At 40.6% G+C, this 22,310-nt stretch overlaps 1 long non-coding RNA gene across 1 annotated transcript; it reads left to right on the top strand.

Annotated features, from left to right (window-relative positions):
• The first annotated feature begins 18,504 nt into the window (after positions 1 to 18,504).
• LOC110928713 lies at positions 18,505 to 21,293 on the top strand. Its single transcript, XR_002586592.2, has 2 exons — positions 18,505 to 18,628; positions 20,686 to 21,293. It is a non-coding gene; the product is annotated as an uncharacterized LOC110928713 (long non-coding RNA).
• Positions 21,294 to 22,310: the final 1,017 nt, after the last annotated feature.

A 22,310-nucleotide genomic window follows, 5' to 3' on the forward strand; every position in this document is an offset into this window, starting at 1 on the left:
CCTACGGACACCGTTCACGTCCAAGTGCACCAAAGGAACGGGACCGTTAGAGAAGAACAAGTGAACAATGAAATACCTGATTTCTTTGGAAGTTCTTCCAGAGTCATCAACCAAGCCACATCTGGAGATATCAACCAAACTGCCCTTACAGCCCCTGGAGTCATCAACCAAACAACTCCAGGAGTTCAAACGCCAAACCATGGTGCAGGTCCTTCAGCACCATCAGCTCAGGCACAGCTAAACTTCTCAGCTATATTAGGGCTACCTGAAGGAGAAACTCTGGCCTCCTGGTATGCCAAACAAACAACATCTTTAAACATGGTCTATGCGTAGTTAAGCGCACAACAAGCACTGCTCTAGGCACAAGCTGCTCCATCAGCCTCTGTTACTCCACCTCAAAGGCCACCAAGCACCCAAATTCCGCAACAGACACATGCGCATGGGCACGCGCGAAACCTACAACATGAGAAATCATCTACTATTAGGAGACAAAGCGTGCATAACACGCGCGGCACCTATGGTGAAACAGAAAGCAACTATGAACAGAAAGCAACAAAAGAAACCTCCATTGCACAACATCAACAATGAATGGGAGAGTTACAATGAAGAAGATGACTCGACTCTGAAAAAATCATAGTGTGTTTTTCAACCCGTATAATTGCACGGTCCTCCCAACCGTTAGGTTAGAACCTCGTGTATTATACGGGTTGAATAAAATAAATATATTTAATAATTATAAAATGGTTTTTGTGATAAGATATTATTGAATTTTTAATTAAAATATTAAATTTGAATCCGAAAGTAATATATCGGTAAACTTAATACACAAACCGAAAGTTAATAGCAAACCCGACCATGAAATCAAACCGATGACCATTTTGATCGGTTTCACTTCACGGTTTTAAATTGAATTGTGAACACCCTAGTAATAACTATTAAGGTTAATTTGTGTTTTTTATAATAGTTTCTTTTATAATATAGTATAGATAGATATTATTATCAAACTATCAATATATTGTTAATGTTATATTAATAATAACGGGAAAATCTCATGGAGATTACTCTATCGAATGACTTCTTTTGTTGGAATACAAAAGAAAAACATAAATGAATCTAGTTAGAAATGTAAATAATATTTGAATCTAAAGAATACATAATTGGGATATCATTTACCAAGCATTCACATCTCATCCCCATTTTTAACCTTGTTCATAAATTTGACCAAAAAATTCACACCTCTACATTGATCCCTTCCTCATACGTATTGCCCATATTTTTAAGGGAAACCAAACTAACACTCCATTCATTTAACCATTGCACACATTAGTGCGTGTGTGAGAGATTGAACCATCCGTGTCTATTACCGATGGAATGGGACGTTGGTAATACTTATTATAGAATCTCTTTAATGATGAGACCATTCCAGTTTCGATCGGCCTTTATTTGAAATTTAAAAATTAAGTTCCTTTATAAAATTAAAATATAAACTAGAATTACGACCCGCCGCAAAGTGGCGGAGATTCTTTAGTTATAACTAAGTCGATCTAGGACCCGTACGTTTATGTTGAACCTGTAAAACGGGAAAAAAATAGACGATGTAAAAACATTCACCCACATACACACGTTGCGTCGTGTTAACTCGCAAAATTTATAATGAAACATAAAAACTTTAAACCAAAGACGCACGTCGCGATGTGTTAAGTAACAAAATTTAGATTGAAGCATCAAACAAAAAATTTGCGGAAAATGAACTATAAATGACCAAAGTTGAAAGTAAAAAAAACTTGTGAGAATAGATTGCAAAAGATAAAAAGTTTTGGGTTAATAGTAAAAAAACAAATAATTTTAGTTTAAAAGTAATTTATGAAATACTTTTGAGTGAAAAATAAAAAAAAAATCAATTTTTTTTTGAAAAACTCTCAACCCTCGCGTTGCGACGGGGCATAAAACCGTGCCAAATAACGTCAATGCTACATTACCGCAGCGACCACCAACATCAAAGTTGCGGGGTGTTTATGTGAAGAAATTAGACCGAAACGCTAAACATGGAAATTAATAACTAAGTCGATCTAGGATCCGCACGTTATGTCGAACTTGTCAAATGGGGAAATAATAGACGATGTAAAAACGTTGAACCACACACGCATGTTGCGTCGTGTTAACTCGCAAAGTTTAGAACAAAACGTAAAAACGTTACACCACGCACGCACGTTGCGATGTGTTAACCCACAAAATTTAGAACGAAGTATAAAGTGAAAAATTTGCGAAAAAGGAAAACTATAAAGGACTAAAGTTGAAAGTAAAAAAAAAAATTGTGAGGATAGATAGCAAAAGATAAAAAGTTTTAGGTTAAAACTAAAAAAAACAAATAGTTTTGGGTTAAAAGTAATTTAGCAAATACTTTTGGGTGAAAAGTAAAAAAAAATCATTTTTTTTTGAAAATCTCCTAAAGCATTAGAAGCATTAGGTACAAAACATATATGTATAGAAAAGTTGCTTATTTATAGTGTTTTAATTTAATTTAATAATATAATAATATAATTATGACTTATCATGTTAGAAAATATATATAAACTAGAAAAGAAACCCGCGCGTGTTGCGCCGCGGCCAACGAAGTTGACGTGTAATTGATAAGATTTACAAACTTCAGATACGATTAACCTTATCATACTTCGTTTCTCATCTAAATCCGAATAACAGCTATAACTACAATGATAACGAATAAATCCAATAACTGTTTGACAAAAAAAAAAAAAAAATAAAAACATCAAAAACAATTATATTAGAAACCCCCTGAGCCAAGCCTCAAAACCGTTTTTTGGGCGTTTCACCTCGTGGCGTGCGCCTCACTCCTCAACCCTTTTTTAAAACCATGGCAGCGATATCTTTTTTATCGCCAAAATTTAGAAGTTCAACTATCAACTTATTTACTAAAACTACTACTTTTCCTCAAATTTAAAACAACTAAAAAAACATTTAAGCTAATCTAAACTCTAATAATTTACAAATAAAGTATTAAACCTTACCCTAAAACTTCATTAGGCTTATTATACAACTCTACAGCAACAGCCACCTTAAGAACCTTATGCCCCATTGCAGCAGTTGTCTAGAATCCCTCTCATCATCGTCCTAGTATACCTCCTCTTCGTCCAGGTTGTCATCATCTGCCAAAGTTGTCATCAACTTAAATTCATATATAATTAATATACCTGAACAACAACAGGAATGAACTTAAAAAGGGGGTTCTTACAGTTGAAAGTTAATTGCTTTGGCGATAATATGAAGAGTGCGAAAAGATTGTTCATTGGCTTTCTTCTTTTCACTTTTTGAATGTGACGAAAATTAGGTAAAAAAGTAAGATGTGGTTGCCCAAAGCATACAAATTGGTCACATTGATCCATGAATTACCCTGCTCACCTTAACAACCACTATTATGACTCATCATCGCTCACTCATTCACCACCATATGCATCACTACCGTAAACATCATTAAAACAACACCATCATTCCCCCATTACCACTGCTACCATATATCAACCAACATCATCGATCTCTGTTGTTCCGGCTGCCAAAAATCCCCATAGCTTCCTATCTCACACCCACAGTCTCATTATTCGTCGGAAAACCAAACAACACCATTATCAAATTCCTTAAAGTGAAATGCAACCATAAAACGGAACTGTTGTACTGATTTGAAAGAACGCTTAAAAAAGGGAAAACAACAAATGGTACGTGCGCGACTATACATATTTTTATAATGAAATTACACACGAATTAGTTTTAAATTTATAAAAGTGATTATTACTTTTACATCAAAACACACACGAAAGAGGCAAGTGTACCCCGTCATATATGTAGTAAAGTATTGGTAAGAACCAAGTATCGATCCACGGAAATGGGCGGAGAAATAGTACTAGACCTTTGTCACTAAATTACCGGTAAAAACATACGCTGTTTTGGTTTTAATTAATCTAAACTAAGCATAAATAAATACTTATAAAACATAGTAAAATATATATAAATAGCCTTGCTTAATACATAACCACAGCATGTCAACTAAGTCAGTTTTGGCATTTAGAAGCATTTGGTCAATTTTCCATTTCGAGACAATTAGTATCCCTTTCGGGAATCCTAACATGACAATCATTCGGAAAGTTAAAACGATAGACACACTTTAACCACCTAAAATTGTTCTTTAACGTGCGATTGATAAATGTCTACAAAAATCTCCTAAAAATAAGTTAGTCATCCGTTAGGAGTTTTCTAACCTCACTTAATCAAGGAAAGCAACACCGATAAACACAATGCAACCACCGAGACAAGCATAAACTAGATTAAATCACAACCGAGTTCATTTTACAAATCTTACACATAAATTCACCAAGATAGCAATTTTGGCCGAAACTACTAACTAGGCTAACAAATCATGGCAAGAATCCGTAACAACACCATCTAACCCGTTAGAGTCCTTCCGTGAGGGCAAGCTCTCTTGATTAATAATAATTGCATTTTATTAAACCACTAACCCGTTAGAGTATCATGGTGCCTACATTTTAACCAAGTTAAACTAGTTAACCAAATTAAAAGTTTACTAATACATGATTAAATAAGCTTCATTTTGCAACTATCTTACCTAACCAAGCACCAATCATCCAACACAATTACTTATAATCAAGAAATCAATATCAATAACAGGGTTGCAAACTAATCATCAAAGATAATCATAGAAAATACTTCAAAATGTCATTACAAACATAGATTAACATACTAATCAAGCAAGGGATTGTTGTGTTTTTGCCCAAAGGCTTACATTAATACATTATAATCAGTCTAAATGCTTGAAATGTAACAAAAGTATGGAAAGATTTGAGAAACCAAACCATAAACAAGCATAAGAATGAGAATCTGGATAGTAAATGAGCAAAACCGGGCAATGTGGCTTGAATCCGAGTGAAAGCAGCAGCCTTCGGAGCCTCAAAATCGCCTGCAGAGCTCCCAAAATGTCCAGAGTTACGTCTAAAATGCTTCTGTTCTGTTTAAATGGTTTTTCTGATCGGCACGGTCGTTCTTGATTTGGCACGACCGTGCACTTTAAGCATTATTGGTGGTGGGCCACCATACCGCATGACGTCACAGATCGTTGACTGGTCTTCGGACACGCACGGACGTTCCAGGTTTGGCACGGGCGTGCCAAACCGGCATTTGGCTTGCACGCTTTGTTCCTTGGCCGTTCAGTTCCGAGGTTATGTTGGTTCTCGGATACGCACGACCGTTCCACATCCGGAACGACCGTGCCTTTTCGGATTGGCCTTCAGAGCCTTGCACGCCGTGCTTGCACGCCTGGTTCACCGCCGACACTTTCTTGTTTGTCGGATATGCACGGTCGTGCGGATGCCCGCATGACCGTGCCAAACGCCCAGGTCAGTTTTGTTCACAGAATCTTCGCAGCCTTGTCGTTTTGTCCGGAAAGTCCTCGTTTTCGCTGTCATCTTGTCTGGTATGCTGTTTTAGGCCTGTAAACAAAAATGTAGATAATTAAGTATCCGAATGACGGTTTTACGGCCGAAAACGCATAAAATGGGGGTAAAACGGGGGACTAAAATATGTGTAAATTAGCGAATATCAAATCTCCCCACACTTGAACCTTGCTTGTCCTCAAGCAAGCTGAACTAAAAAGCAATAAAAGAAGGAAACAAACAAGTACGATAATTTACACACTATTTTATTTAAAACTACTATAAACGGTTAGCCGGTTTGTCGAAAGACATCATCAAAAGACTAAAACCCAACAAGCATATGCAATTATAATAGCGACAACCAAAAAGCCGTGACTTCACATTTAATTGACTCGACATGTTAATCTTCACACGACTCACAATATTCACACACACTCGGTTTTATTTATGAAACATACATAAAATGTGTATGTGCAAACACTCAACGCCTAGTCAATGAAACATGTAATATCATAAGCTTGTCATAAGATCTCGTCTCCACCAACTAACATGCAAATAAGTGTAAATCAAGAGGTCTTTACGGGTTGTAACGTTAGGCTTGGGCGAAGGGTATGGATGTAGACATTTAAAGTGGCGAAAATGGTTAAAACTCGGCTTTAGCGTTTAACTAGCAAGAAAGTAATACAACTATACATATAAACGCCTTAAAAGGGCGACTAAAGCGCAATCGAGCTTATCAACGAAATTTTAACATTTAAGCATTCAAAATCGCTCGATTTCTATCAACTTCACCCTATTTTAGGGTGTTTTATTTTCTGGGTTTTTTTTTTTTTTTTTTTTTTTTTTTTTTTTAACATACTATACAATAAACTTAAACAAAAGCTAGTTAAACGATTATTTTGTCCGAGTTTCAACACTAAAAAGGGGTTTAAAACATACAAAGGCTAAATTTGGCTAAGTGGGTGATAATGTGGGTAAACAAAGGTAAACGGGAAGGCTCGACATGGTTAATCCTAAAGGGTAACATAAGGTGAACGGGGAGCACAACACAAAGAACAAGGTTTACAACAAAGGGGTAATCTAAGTGCCTCTATCACTTTTACACAAATCCGCATATTCATGGTCTTAACAAGCATACTAGTGACAAGTTCTAAATTACACATAACATCCGGCTCACTCCTATATCCGAAATGAACAAATATATAACAATATCAAGGCTCAAACATGCTCACGTAACGGATGGAATGGGTAAAAGTGTGAAAACTATCATGTAAGTCTTTCTTTGTTTGTCACGCTTTCCGGTTTCCTTTTTCAAAAATATTTTGCTTGTCAAGTTTTTATCAAGTCCGAAGCTTTCTAAAACACAACCAACCGGTTTATTTACTAATATATATACAAAATAAAGGTATTTTTGAATGATTTTTCTGAATTTTCTGATTTGATTTTTTTTTTTATATATATATATATTGAGGACAAACAAAGTTAACAAAGTTAACCCCCTCCCCACACTTGAACTTCGCATTGTCCCCAATGCGAAACCCGAAATATAGAGAAAAAGGATAATAATACTCCCCTCAAGATGATGTTATGAAACGAGACTTCCAAAGCTGAATCTGTGATCTGCTCCGGTCAAAGACTTGATAGCCAAAACCTGTAAATATGTCATATGGCACAGCAACACCGAACAGCAACAGAATAAATACAAATAGACCATAATATACATGAATACTAATAATCCAAATAAAAACATACATAAAGAAAAGTGTTTAAAAGTACAATATAATCCGAGGGTGTTCGAAATAGTATGCAAAAAGAACACCCGAAATAACAAATACTAATAATAACCATAAAAACCACCAACGAAAATCACCACCAACGCCTACTCGTCATCGCCGTCATCATCTCTCGTGAATGAGGGGCCTGCACCACCGTAACCAGGAGGGTTCCACGGTGGGAACTCTGGAGGGTTCTGGAAGTAGTTAGGATATGCATGGTGCATTTCCCCAAATAGGTACGAAAACCCGGCACTAACCCCCTGATACAAGTTCTCCTGGTTCTGCCTCAGCTGATCCTGTGTGGCCCTGAGCTGATCCTGACCAGCTCGGATCTGGTCCTGACTGGTCCTGATCTGATCAATGTACGTAACGTGCTGTTCCTGCGTGACACGCATCTGCTGGAACTGCTGATAAAAGTCAGGCCAGTCCTGGTGCTGGTAGAACTCATGGTGCTGCGGCTGGTGTGGCGGTGTCTGGTGTGGCGGTGTCTGTGGCTGATGCTGCTCATGCATCTCTACATCTTCTTCCTCTTCCTCTGATGGGAGCGGAGGTAACGGGTCCCAGACCTCGTTATTCAGCCCCCTCAACCTATCCCCCTGATCAGTCTCTACAATCAAACCCATTGCCTTCAGCGACCTGATGTCAATATGGACCCCCTCAGTGATCAGAGTGAGACTCTGAAGTACCTCATCAGTCATAAGATGCTCATTGTAAGCAATTTCGGTCACATACTGACCGCCATGTATTTGACTGCTAGTAGTCCTCCCTGAACAGTTCACAAAGTATTCAGCCATACGCGCCGCCAAGTTGATGGGCGCCTTATCCACCAATGCATACAAGAAAATCAAATCTGGTGTTGGACAGTTACCGAGACTGTCCATGCGCCCGCATATGGTGTGGCTAAACACATGGTGCATCACCCGCACCAGAGGGTCTTTAAGGCGTGAAGCCTTTGATATCCTTGGGTTGTATGGGTCCCCAACAGCGTTTTCAGCCCAAAACTCATCCCTAGCTGCATCAGACGGGAAGGTGAATTTATCTGTGAAGACATTGGGATCATCCATGTCTCCCCTAGTGTAGATCCCAAGTCTCCTTCCCAAACGACCGACTGACCACTTGTGCCATCTTCCACACAATCTGAAAGCTATGCGATCCTTGTAGCGGAATTTGGGTCGTCGAGCAGCAACTGGCTTCTCGTAAGCATACGATGCAAAGAACTCGATGGTAAGCTCCAAGTAAACGGGTCGGTTGCAACCGACCAGATTTACTAGTGGACGACTCATCATATTTTCCAAACGGTCGTATTGATTTAGTTCTTGCATAACTTCCCAATCAAGCCATCTTGGAACTCCGAATTGCCCCCTTCGGGCCCATAATGCATCTCTTTTTGGAATGCATAAAGCTTCACGCTCGTCGTTGGGGTCAAACTGTAAGAAGGGATGATTCATCTGCAATGGGGAATATTGTTAGAAAGACAGAAACAGCAGAAAATGAATTTGAAAATAACCGAGCAGCACATTATGAAGCTACTGTGAATCTGATCTGGGCATCATGCACGGTCGTGCGGCCATATGCACGGTCGTGCATCACCGACGACGTGCACCTTCTGCCGATCAAGCTCGGATCCGCACGGCGTGCGGCTAATCGGCACCACCGTGCAACACCGAGATAATGCTGACATCGTGGAACAATCCGGAACGGCACGACCGTTCCAGACAGGGAACGACCGTGCAACTTCTGATCTGCAGATTTCGAACCCCTGAACTTTGAATAGCGTGATTTTTCCAAAATCAACAACTTTTTTGTACAAACAGGGGTCGGAAATTCAACCGGTTGTTCACGATAAGCATGATTCAAACAAGGGTTAGGGTTTCGATTTGTTTATGAAGAGAACCCTAAGAAATCCCTTGTTGAATCGGAGAAAACCTACCCTAGAACGCAAGAAACAGGAAATCTAACACTAGAGACGTACCGTGCGAAGTTGGGCGCGAGATCGTGCGAGGAAACGTGCGATTTCGTGTGAAAACGGCTCTGGAACGGCTGCAGTTGCTAGGGTTCGCGAATGAGGGCTTTTGCAACAGGTTATGGTATATATAGTGTGCAAAATGACAAAAATGCCCTTAGCGAGCCGCACGGTCGTTCGCCGAATGGCACGGTCGTGCGGTGCCGATGACTTCCATTTTCCTCGGTGATGCACCGAGGGTGCGAACTACCGTGCCAGAACCCCGGAAACGCACGGTCGTGCGGATCCTGGCACGGTCGTGCATCAGCTGCAGATCAGAATTTTCTGCAGAAGCCATTTCCAGCAACTGTTTCGGCCGTTTTTCGCCGTTTTTTCGACACCCCAACTGTTCTAACAATATTGCACTACAGAACCTTCGCCCGGCACGAATCGAAACTGTACAAACTAACGGGAACAACCTAACTAACCTAAATTACGCTAAAACTACAAAAACATAAAAATGGACAATTTTGCCCCTATAGCGCCAAAGACGCTCCTGCTACATTTTTGTCGGCGAGTCAGTAGCGTAGACTCATGCTAAATTTTTGTCGACGAGTCGATAGCAAGACTCAAAGCTAAAACTAGAAAAATAAATCCTAAATGACTAAACTACCCCTAAAGCGTAAAATACGCTCTTGCTGCATTTTTGATCCACGAGTCAGCAGCGTAGACTCTCTCCTCCCCACACTTATGATGTGTGCGGGGTTTGGAGTTCAATAACCTCCATCACCGACTCTGTCGGCCCGGCAACGTATAACTTCAAGCGATGCCCATTTACTTTGAAAATAACGCCGTCCGCGTTCTCTATTGCAACAGTCCCATACGGAAATATCTCTTTAACCGTGTATGGGCCTGTCCAACGTGAATGGAGCTTTCCGGGAAATAAGCGCAACCGCGAGTTGTAAAGAAGGACAAGATCGCCCGCTTGGAATTCTTTGTGGTCCTTCAAGCGTTTATCATGCAATTTCTTCGTGCGCTCCTTGTACAACACGGAGTTCTCATAAGCGCATTGTCGCAACTCTTCCAACTCGTGAATCTGGAGGAACCGGGCTTCACCTCCGGCTTTTAAGTCCAGATTTGCGGTCTTTAGCGCCCACATCGCTTTATGTTCCAGCTCAACCGGTAAATGGCATGCCTTTCCGTAAACAAGCCTAAAGGGAGTAGTCCCAATAGGCGTCTTGTAAGCCGTACGGAAGGCCCACAACGCTTCATCAAGCTTATCTGACCAATCCTTGCGGTTTGCACCTACTGACCGCTCAAGGATTCTTTTCAGCCCCCGGTTCGTGACTTCCACCTGCCCGCTTGTCTGTGGATGATAGGGCGTGGATAGACGGTGATGCACACCGTAACGGGACAAAGCTCTCTCGAGCTGAGTATTGCAAAAATGCGTCCCTCTGTCACTGATAAGCGCTTTCGGAGCGCCGAACCGGGCAAATAAGCTTTTCAAAAATCTCACGACCACCCTGGCATCATTGGTGGGTAAGGCCTGTGCCTCCGCCCACTTCGATACATAGTCAACTGCGACCAGGATGTACTTATTACCTCGTGAGGGGGGAAATGGTCCCATGAAGTCTATCCCCCAGATATCAAAGACTTCACAAACCTGAATCCAGGTCTGAGGCATTTCATCACGTGCCGATATATTTGTCGCTCTCTGGCAAGCATCGCACGCTCTAACCCAACCCTGCGCATCACGAAATATAGTAGGCCAATAAAACCCGGAGTCCAATACTTTCTTGGCGGTAAAGTTGGCTCCTTGGTGGCCTCCAGTAGGTCCCTCGTGACAGTGGCGCAGAATATCGGTCGCCTCCTTTCCTGAAACACACCTCCTAATCACCTGATCAGCACCAACCCGGAACAAGTAAGGGTCATCCCAAATGTAGTGCTTGACATCTGAAAAGAATTTCCTCTTTTGCTGGTGAGTCAACCCTTTAATCAGAATCCCGCAAGCGAGGTAGTTCGCAATGTCAGCGAACCATGGCGACTCATCGCATATCTCAACACTCATCAAAGACTCGTGTGGGAAGTTGTCATTTATGGAATCCCAACGCGCGTCCACGATGTCTCCATGCTCTAACCGAGATAGATGGTCAGCCGCTACATTCAATGCACCCTTTTTATCTTGTATCTCGATATCAAACTCCTGCAGCAACAAGATCCACCTGATCAGACGTGGCTTAGCGTCCTGCTTGCTGAAGAGATATCGGATGGCAGCGTGATCAGTATACACAACTGTTTTCGAAAGCACCAAGTACGATCTAAATTTGTCAAATGCGAAAACGACCGCCAAGAGCTCTTTTTCAGTCGTGGTATAATGCTCTTGAGCGTCGTGAAGAGTTTTGCTCGCATAATAGATCGGGTGAAAGTGCTTTTCTCTCTTTTGACCGAGAACGGCCCCTATGGCGTAATCACTCGCGTCGCACATAATCTCAAACGGCAAACTCCAGTCCGGTGCAACTAAAATAGGGGCCTCAATCAACTTTTGCTTGAGAAGGTCAAAGGCTCTCAAGCAATCATCTCCGAATATGAACGGAGCGTCTTTCTCCAACAGACGGGTCATGGGTCTGGCGATTTTTGAAAAATCTTTAATGAATCGCCGATAGAACCCGGCATGACCGAGAAAGCTCCGTATCGCTCTAACAGAGGTGGGAGGCGGAAGTCGTGAAATGATATCCACTTTGGCTGGATCGACCTCCATACCAGCATGCGAAATCTTGTGTCCCAGAACTATGCCCTCCTTCACCATGAAGTGGCATTTCTCCCAGTTCAGGACCAGATTCGTCTCCTCGCACCTCTTCAACATTTTCCTCAAATTTTCCAAACAGTGATCGAAGGAATCCCCAAATACCGAAAAATCATCCATGAAAACCTCCATGGAATCCTCGATCATGTCATGGAAAATCGCAACCATGCATCTCTGGAAGGTCGCTGGTGCATTACACAACCCAAAAGGCATCCGCCGGTAGGCGAATGTGCCGAAGGGGCATGTAAAGGTAGTCTTCTCCTGGTCCTCAGGAGCGATAGGAATCTGAAAGTACCCAGAGAATCCGTCAAGGAAACAGTAATACAACTTCCCCGACAGACGTTCCAACATCTGGTCGATGAATGGAAGCGGGAAGTGATCCTTGCGAGTAGCATCATTGAGCTTGCGGTAGTCAATGCAAACTCGCCACCCAGTGACGGTACGGGTAGGAATTAGCTCATTCCTATCATTCGAAACTACAGTCATACCACCTTTCTTAGGTACAACCTGCACCGGACTCACCCACACAGAGTCAGAAATAGGATAAATCATGCCGGCATCCAACAATTTAATCACCTCCTTCTTCACCACGTCCTGCATATTTGGATTTAGACGCCTCTGATGCTGTGCACATGGTTTGTACTCGTCTTCCATCAGAATCTTGTGAGTACAAAAAGAAGGATTGATGCCCTTGATATCCATGATTTTCCATGCAATGGCTCTCTTATGAAGTCTCAGAACCTCGAGAAGCCGATTTTTCTCATCCTTTTCCAATGATGCCGAAATTATGACCGGCAAGCGACGCTCCTCGTCTAGAAATGCGTACTCGAGATGTGGTGGGAGTTCTTTCAACTCCAAAGGCGTCGGATCATCAACCGAAGACTCTGCTTCCCCCTTTTTCACATGGTCAATGTCAAGAAATCTCTCCGGACTCTGGGAACCATCGTCACCAATCTGATAGACTGGCTGCTCGAAATCGTGGCCCTCCTGCGTAATGCCAATCAGGTCCCCACACGACAGACGTGTGTCCGAATCAATCTCATCAATAGTACCTTGAAAATGAGAGCACACACATGCATCGACAATGTCGACGTAATAAAGCTTGTCATCGTGACACTGCGGATGCTGCATCGATCTTTTGATATCGAATGTCACGTGCTCATCATTCACTCGGAGCGTGATTTGGCCAGCTGCCACATCAACAATCGTCCTCGCTGTATTGAGGAAAGGACGTCCAAGTATCAAAGGTACCCTTGAATCTTCATCCATGTCAAGGATAACAAAGTCCACTGGGAAAACAAATTTATCGATTTTTACAAGCATGTTTTCCACAAATCCGCGCGGATACTTTATTGAGCGATCTGCTAACCGAATGCTCATCCTAGTGGGTGACGGCTCACCCAGATCCAGTTTAGTAAAAACCTTATATGGCATAAGGTTAATACTCGCTCCCAAGTCAGCCAACGCATGGCTAACAGACATGTTTCCAATCAAACACGGGAGCGTGAAACTACCAGGATCTCCCATTTTCGTGGGCAGACGGTTTTGCAGAACGGCGGAACAAGTCTCATTCATCACCACACACGATATATCCTCGAGCTTCTGTTTATTTGAGAGGATATCCTTAAGGAATTTCGCATACTTTGGCATCTGGGCCAAGGCTTCAACAAACGGTATATTGATGTGTAGTTGCTTAAACAACTCAAGGAACTTACCGTATTGTTCTTCATTCTTCTGCTTCTTCAGCCTGCCTGGATAAGGTACCGGAGGAGTGTAATCTTTGACCGGCTCCTGGACTTGTGCTGTACTTGCTGGGCGTAGCCTGGCTTGCACCTCGTCCGGTGTGTCAGTCGGGACCGCTTCAGTGATCGGTACTGAGTCCGATATGACGGGTCCGGTAGTTTTTCCACTCCTGGTCATCACAGCATTTACATCCCTCTGTCCGCCCGGGTTTGGTTCTGTATTACCTGGAAGACCGCCTGGGGGCCTTTTGGACATCATCTGTGCCAGCTGACCAACCTGATTCTCGATATTCTGAATCGAGGCCTTCTGACTCCTCATTTCTCCCTCGTTAGCCAGAAAACGATCCTCGCTTTGTTGGTATCGTTTTTCAGAGCTAGAGAGGAGCTGAGCCATCATGTCTTCCAGCTTGGAATTGGACTGAGGGGCCTGTTGCTGGGAGCTACTCCCAGTGCCCTGATGCTGGTACGAATATGGACGCTGCTGGTAGGGTTGATTGTACTGCTGGTACTGCTGACCCTGCTGAGGCGCTGGAGCACGCTGAGTGAACCCCAATGGGTTCTGATTTCCTGCATTCGCTCGCCACCCAAAATTTGGGTGATTTCTCCATCCGGGATTATAGGTGTTGCTGTACGGGTTGTTCTGCGGCCTTACTTGATTACTCACAAAATCTACCTCTTCCTGGCCCTCATATACGACTCCCTGAAAACATGCCCCAGGCTCGTGTGACACTCCGCACTGGTCACATCCCGAGCCAGCATGCGCAATCATCTGGGACTTGTCGAATCTCGATGTAAGAGCCGAGAGTTGTGCAGTAATGGCCGTGTAATCGTCTACAGCATGAACTCCTGAGCGAGATGATGATGATGTTGCCCGACCTCTATCTCCATCCCGACGAGAGCTGGATTTCAACGCAGCTTTCTCGATAATATCATACGCTTCAGTCGGCGTCTTAGTTCCAAGATCGCCGCCCGCGTTCACGTCTAATCGCTCCTGCGTGTTATAGTTGAGCCCCTGATAGAACGTCAAAACCAGCTGTCGCTTGGAGAAGCCGTGATGTGGCACATCAATCAATAAATCCTTGAATCTCTCCCAAGCTGCATGCAACGACTCGCCCTCGTCTTGGCGAAAGGAAACAATCCGGTTCCGTAGTTTGTTCGTTTTCTCAGGTGGAAAATATTTCTGCATAAACTGCTCCGCCAACTGATTCCAGGTCCTGATGGACCCGGCAGGAAGTGACATAAGCCAAGCTCTAGCTTTGTCACGTAACGAAAACGGAAACAACCTCAACCGAATTGCGTCCTCTGAAACACCAGTCATCCTAAATGTCGAACAAATAGCAAGAAAAGCAGCGATATGCCTCCCGGGATCCTCATGCTCACGTCCGTCGAACTGCACCGAATTCTGCAACATGTTAATAACACTAGATTTAATTTCAAAATTAGGTGCATCTATAGTGGGCTGAAGGATACTCGGCTCCAGGCCTGCCCTTCCGGGCTGATTTGTTTCATTCAATGGTCGGTCGTCGTCCGCCATGACGACTCTCTCCTCGTCCTCTAAGCTTTCGTCTTCAGAGATAATCACCGGCTCGTCAATTGCATTTGCAATGCGTTGTGCAACGACGAGTGACCTTTCGCGCAGCCTCCTACTTCTTCTAAGATTATGCGCTGGTTCGTCAGTCGGCTCAGCAATAGCGGGCGCGGGAGTTGAGGACATCAACCTGCAAACGAAAGACTGACACAATGAATATTTTATTAATAAAATAATGCTTCTTTTTTTTTTTTTTTTTTGCTGAATAAAAGCAGAATATGTATAAATATGGGCTGTAAAATTTATAAAAATCCGAAAATGGGTCGAAATTTTTATAAAAATTAAAGCACCGAAAATAATCGAATCGGCTAGTTTAAAAACGATTTTTAAGAGCCGAAAACTCAAAGAATAAATGAATCAATAAATCCGGATTTGAACAAATAAATAGAATAAAAATTTACAAATGTACAAAACAATCACAAAAATGAATAAATTCAATTAGAAACAAGAAATATTAACAGATAAATCAACGAATAAATAATCACGAAAGTATACACAAATATTAACAAGTATATACACCGATAACACAATGACTCGGGTCGTTCCTAAAACTCGCCATTCCCCGGCAACGGCGCCAAAAACTTGGTACGTGCGCGACTATACATATTTTTATAATGAAATTACACACGAATTAGTTTTAAATTTATAAAAGTGATTATTACTTTTACATCAAAACACACACGAAAGAGGCAAGTGTACCCCGTCATATATGTAGTAAAGTATTGGTAAGAACCAAGTATCGATCCACGGAAATGGGCGGAGAAATAGTACTAGACCTTTGTCACTAAATTACCGGTAAAAACATACGCTGTTTTGGTTTTAATTAATCTAAACTAAGCATAAATAAATACTTATAAAACATAGTAAAATATATATAAATAGCCTTGCTTAATACATAACCACAGCATGTCAACTAAGTCAGTTTTGGCATTTAGAAGCATTTGGTCAATTTTCCATTTCGAGACAATTAGTATCCCTTTCGGGAATCCTAACATGACAATCATTCGGAAAGTTAAAACGATAGACACACTTTAACCACCTAAAATTGTTCTTTAACGTGCGATTGATAAATGTCTACAAAAATCTCCTAAAAATAAGTTAGTCATCCGTTAGGAGTTTTCTAACCTCACTTAATCAAGGAAAGCAACACCGATAAACACAATGCAACCACCGAGACAAGCATAAACTAGATTAAATCACAACCGAGTTCATTTTACAAATCTTACACATAAATTCACCAAGATAGCAATTTTGGCCGAAACTACTAACTAGGCTAACAAATCATGGCAAGAATCCGTAACAACACCATCTAACCCGTTAGAGTCCTTCCGTGAGGGCAAGCTCTCTTGATTAATAATAATTGCATTTTATTAAACCACTAACCCGTTAGAGTATCATGGTGCCTACATTTTAACCAAGTTAAACTAGTTAACCAAATTAAAAGTTTACTAATACATGATTAAATAAGCTTCATTTTGCAACTATCTTACCTAACCAAGCACCAATCATCCAACACAATTACTTATAATCAAGAAATCAATATCAATAACAGGGTTGCAAACTAATCATCAAAGATAATCATAGAAAATACTTCAAAATGTCATTACAAACATAGATTAACATACTAATCAAGCAAGGGATTGTTGTGTTTTTGCCCAAAGGCTTACATTAATACATTATAATCAGTCTAAATGCTTGAAATGTAACAAAAGTATGGAAAGATTTGAGAAACCAAACCATAAACAAGCATAAGAATGAGAATCTGGATAGTAAATGAGCAAAACCGGGCAATGTGGCTTGAATCCGAGTGAAAGCAGCAGCCTTCGGAGCCTCAAAATCGCCTGCAGAGCTCCCAAAATGTCCAGAGTTACGTCTAAAATGCTTCTGTTCTGTTTAAATGGTTTTTCTGATCGGCACGGTCGTTCTTGATTTGGCACGACCGTGCACTTTAAGCATTATTGGTGGTGGGCCACCATACCGCATGACGTCACAGATCGTTGACTGGTCTTCGGACACGCACGGACGTTCCAGGTTTGGCACGGGCGTGCCAAACCGGCATTTGGCTTGCACGCTTTGTTCCTTGGCCGTTCAGTTCCGAGGTTATGTTGGTTCTCGGATACGCACGACCGTTCCACATCCGGAACGACCGTGCCTTTTCGGATTGGCCTTCAGAGCCTTGCACGCCGTGCTTGCACGCCTGGTTCACCGCCGACACTTTCTTGTTTGTCGGATATGCACGGTCGTGCGGATGCCCGCATGACCGTGCCAAACGCCCAGGTCAGTTTTGTTCACAGAATCTTCGCAGCCTTGTCGTTTTGTCCGGAAAGTCCTCGTTTTCGCTGTCATCTTGTCTGGTATGCTGTTTTAGGCCTGTAAACAAAAATGTAGATAATTAAGTATCCGAATGACGGTTTTACGGCCGAAAACGCATAAAATGGGGGTAAAACGGGGGACTAAAATATGTGTAAATTAGCGAATATCAACAAACCCTAACTGATCCAAAATAGAACTCACCGGAGATCATAGACGAAACGGAGAGACGATCAGAGTATAAACGTGGAGTCTTCACTACAAAGCAAATGAATCACCACCAATAATTTTCTCTTCAACGTCGTTGTTGTAGAGATCTCCGGCGGCGTAGCCGTAGCGTTAGCCGATGAAGCCGCTGGAAAGAAACCGGGGAGTAACCATTACCCATCGTGTTCGTAAAACCCATCCGGCTAGAAACCACCATCAATCGCCGCTAGCGGAGGCAGGCGGAGTTTGTTTAGATCCGTCTCTCCCCTGAGTCTTTGTGTGTGAGTAAAGTGAAAAAGTAGTGGTGCAGAGGGTTTTTATGAGGGAGTGGGCATGACCCATGTATAAGATGACCCACACATAAAAATGGTACAACACTTTAAGCAGCATGTACAACATCAATTGCAACAAAATGTTACAAATTAGAGGAGTATAATAATATATAAATCTAGAGATAAAACTGACGGAAAAACAATTATAAGAATGACTAGTAATACGATATGTGACCCATAGATTTAATTTCTTATAAAGTAAAGATTATTATTATTATTTTTTTTTTCATATCCAAGGTTTTTTTTTTTATTAGAAATTCCAGTATCATTTCACACGAAAAAGTACAATTACAAAGCAATGGCAGGTAAACAAAAACTTAAAAAGCAAAAATTAAAATACCATGTAGTTAAATAAGCAACACCTCCTTTTTTATTTTTACAAACCCTAGAAGCACCAAAAACCTTTCGATTTGCCCATCCATTCTCTTGATCCGCACCTAATCACCGACCGGCGGCGACCGCCCTCATTCACGGTCAGTCTTTTCTTTTCGTTGCTTCAAATAAAATTTGTTTTAATGGCTCACATAAAAATGGATATGTTGCTTTACTAAATCAGTCGCAGATTCATAAATTTGGGCCTTTTTTAATCTTTGTTATTTTAGGTTCATAGAAGTAGTTTAGTTAGGGTAGAACTATTGAAGGTCGCTACGGGTAGTCATAAATAGCTGAATTTCAGTTAATTTGTTTACTTTCTTTATTTTTAATAATAAATAGCGATTAAAAATAACTGGATTTTAGGTTTTTGTTAAATATACATGTAAAATAGCGTATATGCATATAAATTTTTTTAGTGTATTGCTATTTTTAAAATAACGACCGCTATTTATCGCTATTCGCTACGTAGCATATAGGTAACTCATCGCTATTTGTCGCCATTCGTCATTAACAACTATGAATATTCAATAATTTCAACATTGAGATTACTAGATTTGTGTACTCTATAATACGGCATGTCTGGCATCCATGAAGAACTAATTGTTGCAATGGGGAGATTTACTACACATTTTTTAGTACAATTACTAATGGTAGCAATAAATCCTACAAGTGGACTAACTGCTTTTATAATAATGCAAATTGCAACAAGTATATGTTAGTTTTTACTATTAGTTTTTTATTGTGATGATAATTGCACTATATATGATCATCTACACAATTGTACAATTGGGTTTCAAGATGTGTTTTAAGTGATTGAGCTATAATCTCATATAACTTGTTTTCTTGGTGTTTCTAAAAAAAGTTTGGTCATGTTTCTGCCATATACAAAACTTTTACCTATATCTTGGTTTTAAAAAGCGAGAGGCGCACAAAAGCGACGAAGTCTAAAACCGAAGCGCAAAACCGGTGGGCTTTTCGTACCCGAGGCACAAAGTGATTATATAATTTTTTATATATATCCCATAGGTTTTTAGCATCACTTATCCAAAATATCTATGTTGTCAAAGACGCAAGGCGCAGGCGAGGCGCATCAGCCTCGCCCGGAGCCTAGGCGCAAGGCGCAAAAAAAGCGTGGGCTTTTTTAAGAAAAGCGCACATAGAGAAAAAAAATATAAAAAATATGTTATGCTTTGAAAATAAATAAAATTCCACATATAAGATTCCCATAGGTTTCGAATGCAGCTCCGAAAATCCGGGCCCACGTGGGGCAGTTTTTGCAGGCACTCGGTTTCGATTTTAATGGTCATTTGTGTTGTTTTACCTTTTTTCCTGCGCCTCAACGTTTTTGCGCCTAGGCGCGCGCTTTTTGCGCCTCAGCACCGTTTTTTCAAAAAATCCCATTTTTGCGCCTAGGCTACCACCAGGCGCTATAGGTGCGCCTCGCTGCGCCTAGGCGCGCGCTTTTTGCGCTTTTGACAACATAGCAAAATATAGCTATAAATAATGTTTATATATGATTTTACCTACAAGTACAAGCCAAGAACTCTATTGTACAACAGTTTGATGCTTAAAACAACATAAAAACACCTTATGTACATGAGGCGCGCGCCTCAAGCCAGAAACCCCAAAATTGCGCTTTTTTGGGGCTTTTGTAAAAAGCGCGCCTCAGGCTACCTAAGTCGCCAAGGCTTGCGCCTTGATGCGCCTCGCACCTAGGCGCGCTTTTTGAAACCCAGACCTATATATTTTTTACTCTTTTTTTAGTTTTGGGGTTTTATAAAACCCTTCGATGACGGACATCATATATTCACATTTCATTTTAGGGTAGCTCCTTATATTTTTATTTTAGTTTATATTTGAGTTTGGCACCTCAATGTGATTATTGGAGTTTTGGTTTCTCTAATTTTGGGTTTCATTTCATCTTTTTTATATACACATTTGGATAAAATATGGGGTCAAATTAAATATAAAAACAACCCATTTAGGTCTATCAAAAAATCCAATTAAATTTTACTCCCATTTCTTTTAATGTCCTTCCTTTATCAACAAAACAATATTTTCTTGTCATTTTATCAATTTGTTATTAACTCAAAACAACTAACCTCATGTGTGTGTGTGGGTGTATATATATATATATATATAAATATATATATAGGAGAGAGGTCATCTGATAACTACAAAGTTACTCGAGAATTGAGAGAACCATTATCAACCAAGCAGTGCTCGTTAGAGTGTACCAATCATCAGGATGGCAGAGCCGCAGCCAGCGATACTAGTGGGAGCTCATCCCAATGTAGAGCAGCAGGAGATCCAAGAGATGGAGAGGGTTGATTCAGGTCACATCCGTTGGTTGTTTGATCAGGCGTATGATCATGAGATACGTCTATCCCATCAGGAGGAGTTAATGGAGGATTTGAAGACATGGATTGATAAGATGCATCATGAGTTGCATGTTACTCGAGAGATGGGTGAAGCTATTGATAGGAAGACGTATAGGCTTTTGGCGCAGGCTTGGGGTGTGTTACTCCTGTCGGTTTTAGTTTTATGTATGTCCATTTACGTTGTAAAAATGTACGGACGTTGAGCGGGTTGTGCTCAAGTCCTAGTATCTTAGTATATCTTTTGTACTAGGCATCAAGTACTTTAGGCTAATGTCTCAGGATATGCTGCTTGTATGTACAGAAGCTTATTAGTAATGAGTTATGTTGCTTGTATGTACATAAGCTTATTGTTATTAGTAATGGAATGAAAATATTTTGTTTTGGTGTTTAGTTATTCACCCTTAATTTTGAAAAGAGTTAACTGGCATTTTCGTCCCTGTGGTTTGGTGGAAAATGCCACTTCAGTCCAAAAAAAATCGCTAGTTCCGTCCTCAACATTTTTGAAACATGTCACTTCAGTCCAAAAAGATAACGCCCGTTAAAAGCGTTGAGGACGGAACTGGAGCAAGGCATTATCTTTTTGGACTGAAGGGTCACGTTTCAAAAATGTTGAGGACAGAACTGGTGAAATTTTTTTTTTTGGACTGAAGTGACATTTTACACCAAATCATAGGGACGAAAATGACAATTAACTCTTTTGAAAAATATTTTGCGAGACTTTTTTACTATTTACTTTATTTACATATTTTGACCCCTCGGGTTTCATTTTTATACGTGTCAACCTCTTTAAGTTTTCATTTATCAATCTCTTTAATTTTCATCATTTAGTTTTCAACCCCTCAAGTTTTCACTTTTCATTTTTAATCACTAACACTTTTTCTACTTTTGACTTTGGTCCCCTAAATTTTTCAAAATTGTTTTTTGTTTCCGTCTAAACCTTGCAAGTAAAAACATTGCAAGGTGCGTGTGTTGTTCAAATTTTACGTCTATTTTTAGTGATTTAACAGCCCTATCACAAATAAAATGATGTTTCCCAACTCTATATAAACAACTAGGTTAGAACCCCGTGTATTACACGGGTTGAATAAATATAATTTTATATACTAAGTAATAAAATAGTTACATCTTTTAAAAACTCGTGTATTGCACAATTTGAATAAACACATGTCTTGCACGAATAATGTAATCGTTAACACATTTAGTCATCAAGATGTGTTTTCTAACAAAATGAACTTTGAGGTACTATTTACATGGTTTATAACATTTTACTTTGTTTTTTTTTATTTATTATTAGGTTAGAAACTTATGTATTACCTGATGTTGGATAATTAGCAGAGAAAAAAATAAAAGAAATATTTTCGCAAAAAATATTAAATATACAAGAGATAAGCTGGATATT

Source organism: Helianthus annuus, chromosome 3, assembly GCF_002127325.2.
Source record: "Helianthus annuus cultivar XRQ/B chromosome 3, HanXRQr2.0-SUNRISE, whole genome shotgun sequence".
NCBI classification, from domain to species: domain Eukaryota; kingdom Viridiplantae; phylum Streptophyta; class Magnoliopsida; order Asterales; family Asteraceae; genus Helianthus; species Helianthus annuus.